The 8974-nt window shown below is 36.4% G+C and overlaps 1 non-coding gene across 1 annotated transcript; it reads right to left on the bottom strand.

The window, feature by feature from the left end:
- Positions 1-8030: 8030 nt before the first annotated feature.
- LOC140817607 (small nucleolar RNA R71) lies at positions 8031-8136 on the bottom strand. The gene has a single exon (XR_012114821.1). It is a non-coding gene; the product is annotated as a small nucleolar RNA R71 (small nucleolar RNA).
- Between the last annotated feature and the right edge of the window lie 838 nt (positions 8137-8974).

The raw sequence follows: 8974 nt of genomic DNA, 5'->3' as shown, positions 1-8974 counted from the left end.
GCCTCATCGAGTTAGGAAGATCATGTTTTTGGCCGTTCGTGATTCGGATCATTTGGGGTCGTACGAGAATTTATGGTGCGATGTGCCAAATTGACTCTCGAAAGAGCGTTTCATATTTTGGCCTCCATTCACCTAAAATTCGAATTGCATCATTTTAGGAGCATTAATTCATCATTTTAAGCGTATTTTAATCATGAATATATGATGTTTCAGTATTGGCTCGGGTTGGTTCGGAGTCATGATTAAATACGAAGTCGTTCGATGTAATTGTCACATTTTCGAATGTTATTGCATAGTTTGGTCCCATAAATCTATTGCATATTTTTCATGGCATATTTAGGTTGCAGCGAGCTTGGGACCGATCCAATCCATTCAGTAAAATTAGTACAGGATATTTAACTCAGTTATTTAATTATATTACGTGCAAAAATACAAATTTTGAGATTTATGCGATATTGCTTGTGGTCACTTTACTATCATGATTAAATCCAGTCGCCAGTTACCGGTCTGGTCGTCAGTTACCGGTTATGGGAGCATTATTAAATCTGGTCACCAGTTACCGGTCCGGTCACCAGTTACCGGTCAGTTCAGTTATTTCACCTAGTATACTGTGGCAGTAGTCTGATCAGACATACATTATTAAATCCGGTCACCAATTACCGGTCCGGTCGCCAGTTACCGTTCAGCTCAGTTCATTTTAGTTCATGGACCACTTGCGTAGACCATAATCTCACCAGAAAATTATTACATGATATTTCAGTACAGGGCTCCAAGGAGCAAACATTTTCACTATGATTTTCAGTTCAGTTATGCACGTATTATACTTGCTCATGACAAGTTATTTTCACATTATGCCTCATGACATGATATTTTTATCCAATATAAAATTTTACTATTTATTTACTTGTAATCTACGATATATGCATGTTGAGTCTTTAGACTCACTAGACTTGATTGTTGTAGGTACTGATGATGTCGAGGCCGAGGGCGGGGACCTGTGAGCTAGCTCGAGTCGGCAGTAATAGGACCCGAGGACCTCAGTGCAGCATTTTTTTTATTATTCGATTGCGCAAACATTTTAATGATTGTTGGAAAAACTTTTTACTGTCATTTCGAAAATGTTAATTTTCTTCGGCTGCCACTTTGAACATCAAAATTTATTTATCAGTTCATTTATGAATGAGGCAATTTTAATTATTTAAAAAGAAAAATTTTAAATTTTCCTCAAATTTCCAAGTAAGGATTTTTAGGCCTCTACAGCTGGTATCAGAGCAATGATTCTGTATAGAGTTGTACTACTACTGACCTCGAGAAGCTCATGAAGTCACGTCTTCGGTCTGTAAGTTTTACATTTACGCATTTTATTTAAAGCATGAATTATTTAACATCATGTTTTCATGAATTATTGTACGTCCAGATTTATTTTGGTACTCAGTATTTAAATTTAAATGAATTATGAAATTATGCATGTTGGGTACGTTTGGAATTGGACATGTCTAAGAATTCGAATATTGAGCTTTAGGAGAGGTTGAAAATGATTTGACTATATTTATTTTTAGGTCAGTAGTGTTGATGTCCTCCTTATGGGTTATAAGTTAATCTTAAAAATTATGAATGCTTTTGAAACTTGTAGAATTTCTAAGAAATTATTAATGGTTCTTGGTTGCTAGTCGAGTAAATTTTTGAGGATTTCATATAAGCAATAGCGATTCGAAGACTACGACAATCTTTAGGATTATAAATGTACAATTTCAAGATTTTAAGTATCTATGGAAATGTAAGATTAATTATGAGAATTTATTTAGGATGCATGATCTACATAGTTGGATTTAAGGATTGAATTGCAGGAATTGAGAATTTTAAGGACCTAATTGTAATAACCAATGATTTGAGGACCTAGGTTCAAAAATAAAATTCTAAGGGACTATTTTCGAATTTACCAAATTTGGGGATTAAATTTCGAGTTCGAGAATCTAAAATTTTAATGAGGTAAAGATGGAAAATTTTATGGGGACAATGATGCAAATTTCGAAGAGTTATAGGGCCAAAATGTAAATTTGGAGAACTGTAATGGTCAGATTGCAATTTTCAAAATTTTAAGGACGTAAATGCGAACTGTTGAGGAACACTTGGGATTTTAAGTATTTATAAAAATGTAAGACGTGTTATGAGAATTAATAAACTTAAGACTATTGAACCTTATGATACGGGAAATCTATAAAATGAAATTTGGAATACTGAGGACTCATGAGTAATTGTGGACTTTTCGAGATTTAGGGAAAAATTGGACGATGTTAGAGGAAAGTAAGAATTAATTTTACAATTTTGAGAAATTTGAGAACTTATTTAGTAGTAAGTGAGAATTGAACGGTTTAAATGGTAGGAATTTTCGGTTATTTAGGCACGAAGGAAATATAGAATATTTAGATATTTCCGTTATAATGTTATAATGAATGGTAACCAAGGACATTGTAGGATGAATCAATCTTAGGTGTGAAAATTTAAGCGTTAGTGAAATAATGTTTTGGCAAATTAAGAATTTAAAGTGACGACGATTTAAGGAAAATTTGATCGGTTAGTTAAATTATAAGGATAAACATTGAGTTAGTAAAGTTTTGGCAACATAAGTTTGATGTGTCACAAGTTTTAGTCATGATCTTAACAGTTAAGATTATACCTTGTGAGAATTTAAAATTTTTAGGAAAGTTGGGTACGATGATGGTTAGTTTAATTGGTAGACGCACGTAAGAGGTGAGGTGGACACCTTGTCTTGAGAAAATTTGGAAGTCAGTAACAAACTTGGGACTAAACGGATATGTGTATTGGAATTATTTTATTCAAAGCTATTTGGATTAGGTAAGTTTGAATTTCAAATTTTCGGGATATTTATTCATACGGAAATTTTGGGTGAAATAAAAACAAAAAAAGAATTATTTGTGCTCAATATAAATTATCAATTGATGAATATTAAGATTTTTTTATCAAGTAAGGAATCTAAAAGCTTGATATGGGGATTCTAGAGTTCTATGGTTTATAAGTGAAATTGATTTATTAAAGTTAATCTAATGCTACCCGGGGCTAAGTTATTAAGTTTATATGCTAGAATTAAGTAAGCATTAAGGATACATAAGAATGCGACACTTGTTCCAATGAGGAAGTTTAGAGTCCTAGGCCTCCACTAGATTGTAATTGGGGAGAGGATAGTTTGAGCAGGTAATTGATGCAAGAAGTGTTATTATTAAGGTAGAAGGTCGATGTTGTATAATTGAGTTTTTATGGATTAACGTTATTCGAGGTTTAAGATTTACAAAAATTTCGCATCCGGGATGCACTTGTAAATAATAAGTTACGTAAGTTTAATGCCGTAAGATAAAGATTCGGTTCAAGGATTTTAGGCTAATACTACTACGAGGTTGAAATAAGGTGTAACCTTTAAGCGTTCTACTGAGAATAATAGTCGATCGGTAAATTTTGGTACAAAGGTTTCTTAAGTCGTACTGCATAAATGCTGATATTATAGGTCGATGAATGTTACGAGTATAGTATAAGAAAAGTAAGGTGCGATAAGTTTAAACATCCATCTCTAGTATGAGAAACTGCGGGATAAGTCATAATTCGGGGCTATAGTTGAATAGAACTAAGTCATCATAAGTTGTTTTAAGTTGCGATTCACAAACGAGGATTTCGTTAGAAAAATTTATTTAGGATTGAGGAGACGTAAGGACAACTTAATATTTATCTTATCATAGTAGCGCATCGGAAGCGTGGATTATCATGATTCTAGAATTAAGAGTCTAAACTTTTTGTTTATCAAGGATAAGCGGATTTCGAGGGCGAAATTTCTTTTAAGGGGGGAAGGGTTGTAGAAACCGTAAATCAGTCTACGTATAAGCCATGCATAATTCTAGTATTTTAAATTAAATTGATTTCTTTTCATGAGTATTTAAATGATTTTTCCTTAAGTTGATTATTTTATGCTGTAATTTGATTTTTATCATTTCAGTTAATTCAGTGAGGCCGGACTAGAGTTGGAGTTTAGAGATAAAAATTTAAGATTCAGAAAACATTTCCAGAATTTATTTTAGCTAGCAAGTAAGTTCATTTAAGTTAATAAGGACGTTTAAGGAATTATTTTAGTTACTTGAGGTGAGTAGAAAATAAATTCATTTAAGTTCCTTAATTAAGGGGTTAGTTCACTAAATTATTTAAAGGATAGGTGAGGCTTTTAAGGGTTATAAATTTAGTAACTAAAAAACAATTTTCCTTCATTTTTATTGTTGAATTTCGTCCCCCTAGGTTACTAGGCAATTCCTTTGCCAACTCACCCTTTGACCCATTCTTTGTTAAGTTTAGCATGCAAACCTTTTTAATTATTGATCAACCTTAATTAATTAATTAATGAGCATCATCCTAGACTAGATTAGCAAGGGAATTTGGCCACCTCATTCTAGAACACCCAACAAATATTTGATTAGCAACCAAAATTCAAAATTCAAAAAAGAGTAGACTTGGTCTTGCATTATCCCTATATTTTGCACCCATCTCCCTCACTCTCCTAACCATCATTCTCCACCCCTCCATCACCGAAATTCAGAGAATTTTAGAGACAAAAATCGTGAGGTGCTAAGGGAAAAAAAAGAGAGAAAAATCAGTAGCAAACAAGGTAGCAAAAGCGCTCCACCTCCTCCGCGCCGGATCATCTCATTCTTTCGTTTTTCTTTCAAACGAAACCAGGCATGCATATATTCTTCCTTGACTCTTCAATCAAGTCCTACTATCATTTTTTTTATATTACATGATCATCATTTCATGCAAAAAGCGAAATAGGTCAAGAACATTTTGAAATAAAACATGCAGAAATTTTCGAGTTTCATGAGGCTCTTCACGGGTTGCTTTGTTTTGTGGGTTTCAGGTATTGGTTCGGTTCCAGGCTCCCAAGGCTACATCTAGACATGCTCTAGGATGGATAAGGACCACTTTGGTCCATTATTTCAGCCCCCATGCTTGCTGGAAATCGAGATGACAGCAACTCCCCAATCATGTCACCATTTGCATTTGATTTTCTTGTTTGATGTCAAAGGTTGATGGATCTGATCTTGGCTGCCCTAAGGGCTATAGCCATGGTTAGAACATCTCCTGGTGATGTCTAAGACGTGACCAAGTCGCCATTTTGATGCTTGGTCCATGGTTGAACCGGTTTTTAAATCAAACAACAAGAACAACCCTTCGCCCCTTCCGAATTCAGCAAGTGTAACATTTAGTTTTAAGGAATGGTGTGGATTTTGGTTGGCCTATGGCCCCTAACCACGGTTCATACCAGGCCCCTAGATGTCTAGATCGTGCCATTGTCAATCAAATGGCCACTGGAACGACAAGAGACAACAAATGAAGCAAGACACCACACGCATGCAAGGGTGTTCTCGGGTGTGAATTTCGGTGGAGTTATGGTGTGATGCGAATTGTGGCTGGCCTAGGGCCCTTTGCCATGGTTTAAATCATCCTTTAGGATGTTGGTAAGAGGTTTTGGTCGGTGGTTCAAGCCCCAATGGCCATTAACCTCGCAAACCACGCAAGGAAACCAAAGCACAACTGCTGTATTTTTGGACAGCAACTTGCTGTGATGGTTCAGTGGCTTGTTCGAGTTCTCGGTAGGCTTTTAGACCATGGCCTTGGGCTGGACAGTGCCTCATCAAGTTTGGAAGATCATGTTTTTGGCCGTTCGTGATTCGGATCATTTTTGGGGTCGTACGAGAATTTACGGTGCGATGTGCCAAATTGACTCTCGGAAGAGCGTTTCATGTTTTGGCCTCCATTCACCTAAAATTCGAATTGTATCATTTTAGGAGCATTAATTCATCATTTTAAGCGTATGTTAATCATGACTATATGATGTTTCAGTGTTGGCTCGGGTTGGTTCGGAGTCATGATTAAATACGAAGTCGTTCGGTGTAATTGTCACATTTTCGAATGTTAGTGCATAGTTTGGTCCCATAAATATATTGCATATTTTTCATGGCATATTTAGGTTGCAGCGAGCCTGGGAGCGATCCAATCCATTCTGTAAAATTATTACAGGATATTTAACTCAGTTATTTAATTATATTACGTGCAAAAATACAAATTTTGAGATTTATGCGATATTGCTTGTGGTCACTTTACTATCATGTTTAAATCCGGTCGCCACTTACCGGTCCGGTCGTCAGTTACCGGTTGTGGGAGCATTATTAAATCCGGTCGCCAGTTACCGGTCCGGTCGCCAGTTACCGGTCAGTTCAGTTATTTCACCCAGTATACTGTGGCAGTAGTCTGATCAGACGTACATTATTAAATCCGGTCGCTAGTTACCGGCGGTCAGCTCAGTTCATTTTAGTTCAGGGACCACTTGCGTAGACCATAATCTCATCAGAAAATTATTACATGGTATTTCAGTACAGGGCTCCAAGGAGCAAACATTTTCACTATGATTTTCAGTTCAGTTATGCACGTATTATACTTGCTCATGACAAGTTATTTTCACATTATGCCTCATGACATGATATTTTTATCCCATGTAAAATTTTACTATTTATTTACTTGTTATCTACGATATATGCATGTTGAGTCTTTAGACTCACTAGACTTGATTGTTGTAGGTACTGATGATGTCGGGGCCGAGGGCGGGGACCAGTGAGCTAGCTCGAGTCGGCAGTAATAGGACCCGAGGACCTCAGTGCAGCATTTTTTTTATTATTCGATTGCGCAAACATTTTAATTATTGTTGGAAAAACTTTTTACTGTCATTTCGAAAATGTTAATTTTCTTCCGCTGTCACTTTGAACATCAAACTTTATTTATTAGTTCATTTATGAATGAGGCAATTTTAATTATTTAAAAAGAAAAATTTTAAATTTTCCTCAAATTTCAAAGTAAGGATTTTTAGGCCTCTACACATTTAATTACTTCATTGAGTATTATTAGTTTGGCATAGCTCGAGAGAGTGTGTTCAATTGAATAGGAAATCCTGTCGGAAGCATATGATCATTATCGGATAAATTAATTAATTAACGAGGGGTAGGTGAACCGATATTCCCAACAAATTCATTTCTTATTGAATTTTACTCAACCATTTTAGACATTATATTTCATTACTTGATTTTGAATAATTTTTGTTTGCATTTTTATTTGATTTTAGTAGTAATACAACACCCAATCACTTTTCGTTGCTAAAGATCTAATAACTGAAAATAATAATTGTTAAAGACAGTCTTCAGTGGAACGATACTCGTACTCCGGTACATTATAATATTACTTGACATCGTGCACTTGCGATTAATTTTGAGCATATAAAACATATTTTTATTAAGGATTTCACAATGCAAGTTTTGTTCGATCAAGTTTTTGGCGCCGTTGCCGGGGACTGTTAATTCACAATTTTATTTTTAGTTATTTTCTTTAGTATTTTCTATTTTACTTTGTTTGACACCTTCGATTTCTTTACAGATATCTCGTCCAGTGCATGCCAAAGTCACTTGACGTGGAGCTTGAGCAGTTTGACCCTGAAATTGAAAGAACTTTCCGCAGAAGAAGACAACAGTAGAGACTGAAAAAACTGATGGAGAGGCACGAGAACGATCATGAGGAGGAACACCATGATGCTAGACGTGTTGAGATGCCTCACCGCATACCGATGCTGGAGTATGCCCAACCTTCTTTGGATGGTGTACACCCTAGCATTGTGAGGCCTATCGTGTGGGGAAATCACTTTGAAATCAAGCCAGCTATAATCCAGATGATTCAGAACACAGTCCAATTTGGAGGAACTGCAGTAGATGACCCAAACACGAACATCACGGATTTTCTTGAAATTTGCGATACTTTTAAAATCAATGGAGTTTCTTCTGATGATGCTGTTAAGTTGCGTTTGTTTCCTTTCTCTTTATGTGATAAAGCTAAAGCATGGTTAAATTGTTTGCATGTAGGTTCGATCACTACATGGGACGACATGGCGAAAGCATTTCTCATTAAATACTTTCCTCCATCAAAGACCATGAAGCTGCGGGCAGACATTACAACATTTGCTCAATTCGATCAGGAGTTTTTATATGAGGCATGGGAACGCTTCAAGGATCTACTACGAAGATGCCCACATCACGAATTACCACTTGGGTTAGTCGTTCAAACATTTTATTATGGTTTGCTTACTCCTAATCGTATTATGATAGATGCTGCCACATGTGGAAACCTATTGAGGAAGACTGCTGAAGAGGGATATGAGCTGTTGGAGGAGATGGCTGCTAGCAGTTATCATCCTCAATCTGAAAGAAACAATCAGCGGAGAAGTGCAGGAGTTCACCAGGTAACTGATCTTTCTGCTATTACTGCACAACTTGATGTTTTGAACAGGAAACTTGATGGCTTGAACATAGGTGGCACGACTATGCATCTTCAAGAGATATTCTGTGAAAAATGTGGAGGGGAACACTATGTGAAGGAGTGTCAAGATGACAATCCATTTTATGTGCAAGAAGGGGCACCAATAAATCAAGTAGGGGTCCAAAACCGTCGAAGGAACTATCCATATTCGAACACATACAATCCTGGATGGAGGCAACATCCAAACTTCTCATGGGGTGGTCAAAACAGCCAGAATCGACCACAAGGAGGACAATCATATGGGAAACAACCGATGTACAGATCTGATCCTCCTAGAGAAGAGAAGTCCAATTTGGAGCAGATGATGTCTAAGTTCATCTCGTCTACCGAGACTAGACTACAGAATCAGGATACATCGATAAAGGGGCTTGAAAATCAGATTGGGCAGTTAGCAAAGATGATAGCAAGTAGAGAGCCAGGCACATTGCCAAGTAACACAGAGACAAATCGAAAAGAGCAAGTGAAGGCCATCGAGTTGAAGAGTGGGAAAATTTTAGAGTCGAGAGAAAAAGGAAAAAATCAAGTGCCGGATGAACTGACTGAGACATCTAAAGGTAAGTCT

This window comes from Primulina eburnea, chromosome 16, assembly GCF_022965805.1.
Source record: "Primulina eburnea isolate SZY01 chromosome 16, ASM2296580v1, whole genome shotgun sequence".
NCBI lineage: Eukaryota > Viridiplantae > Streptophyta > Magnoliopsida > Lamiales > Gesneriaceae > Primulina > Primulina eburnea.
This window is presented reverse-complemented; position numbering and strand designations above follow the sequence as displayed.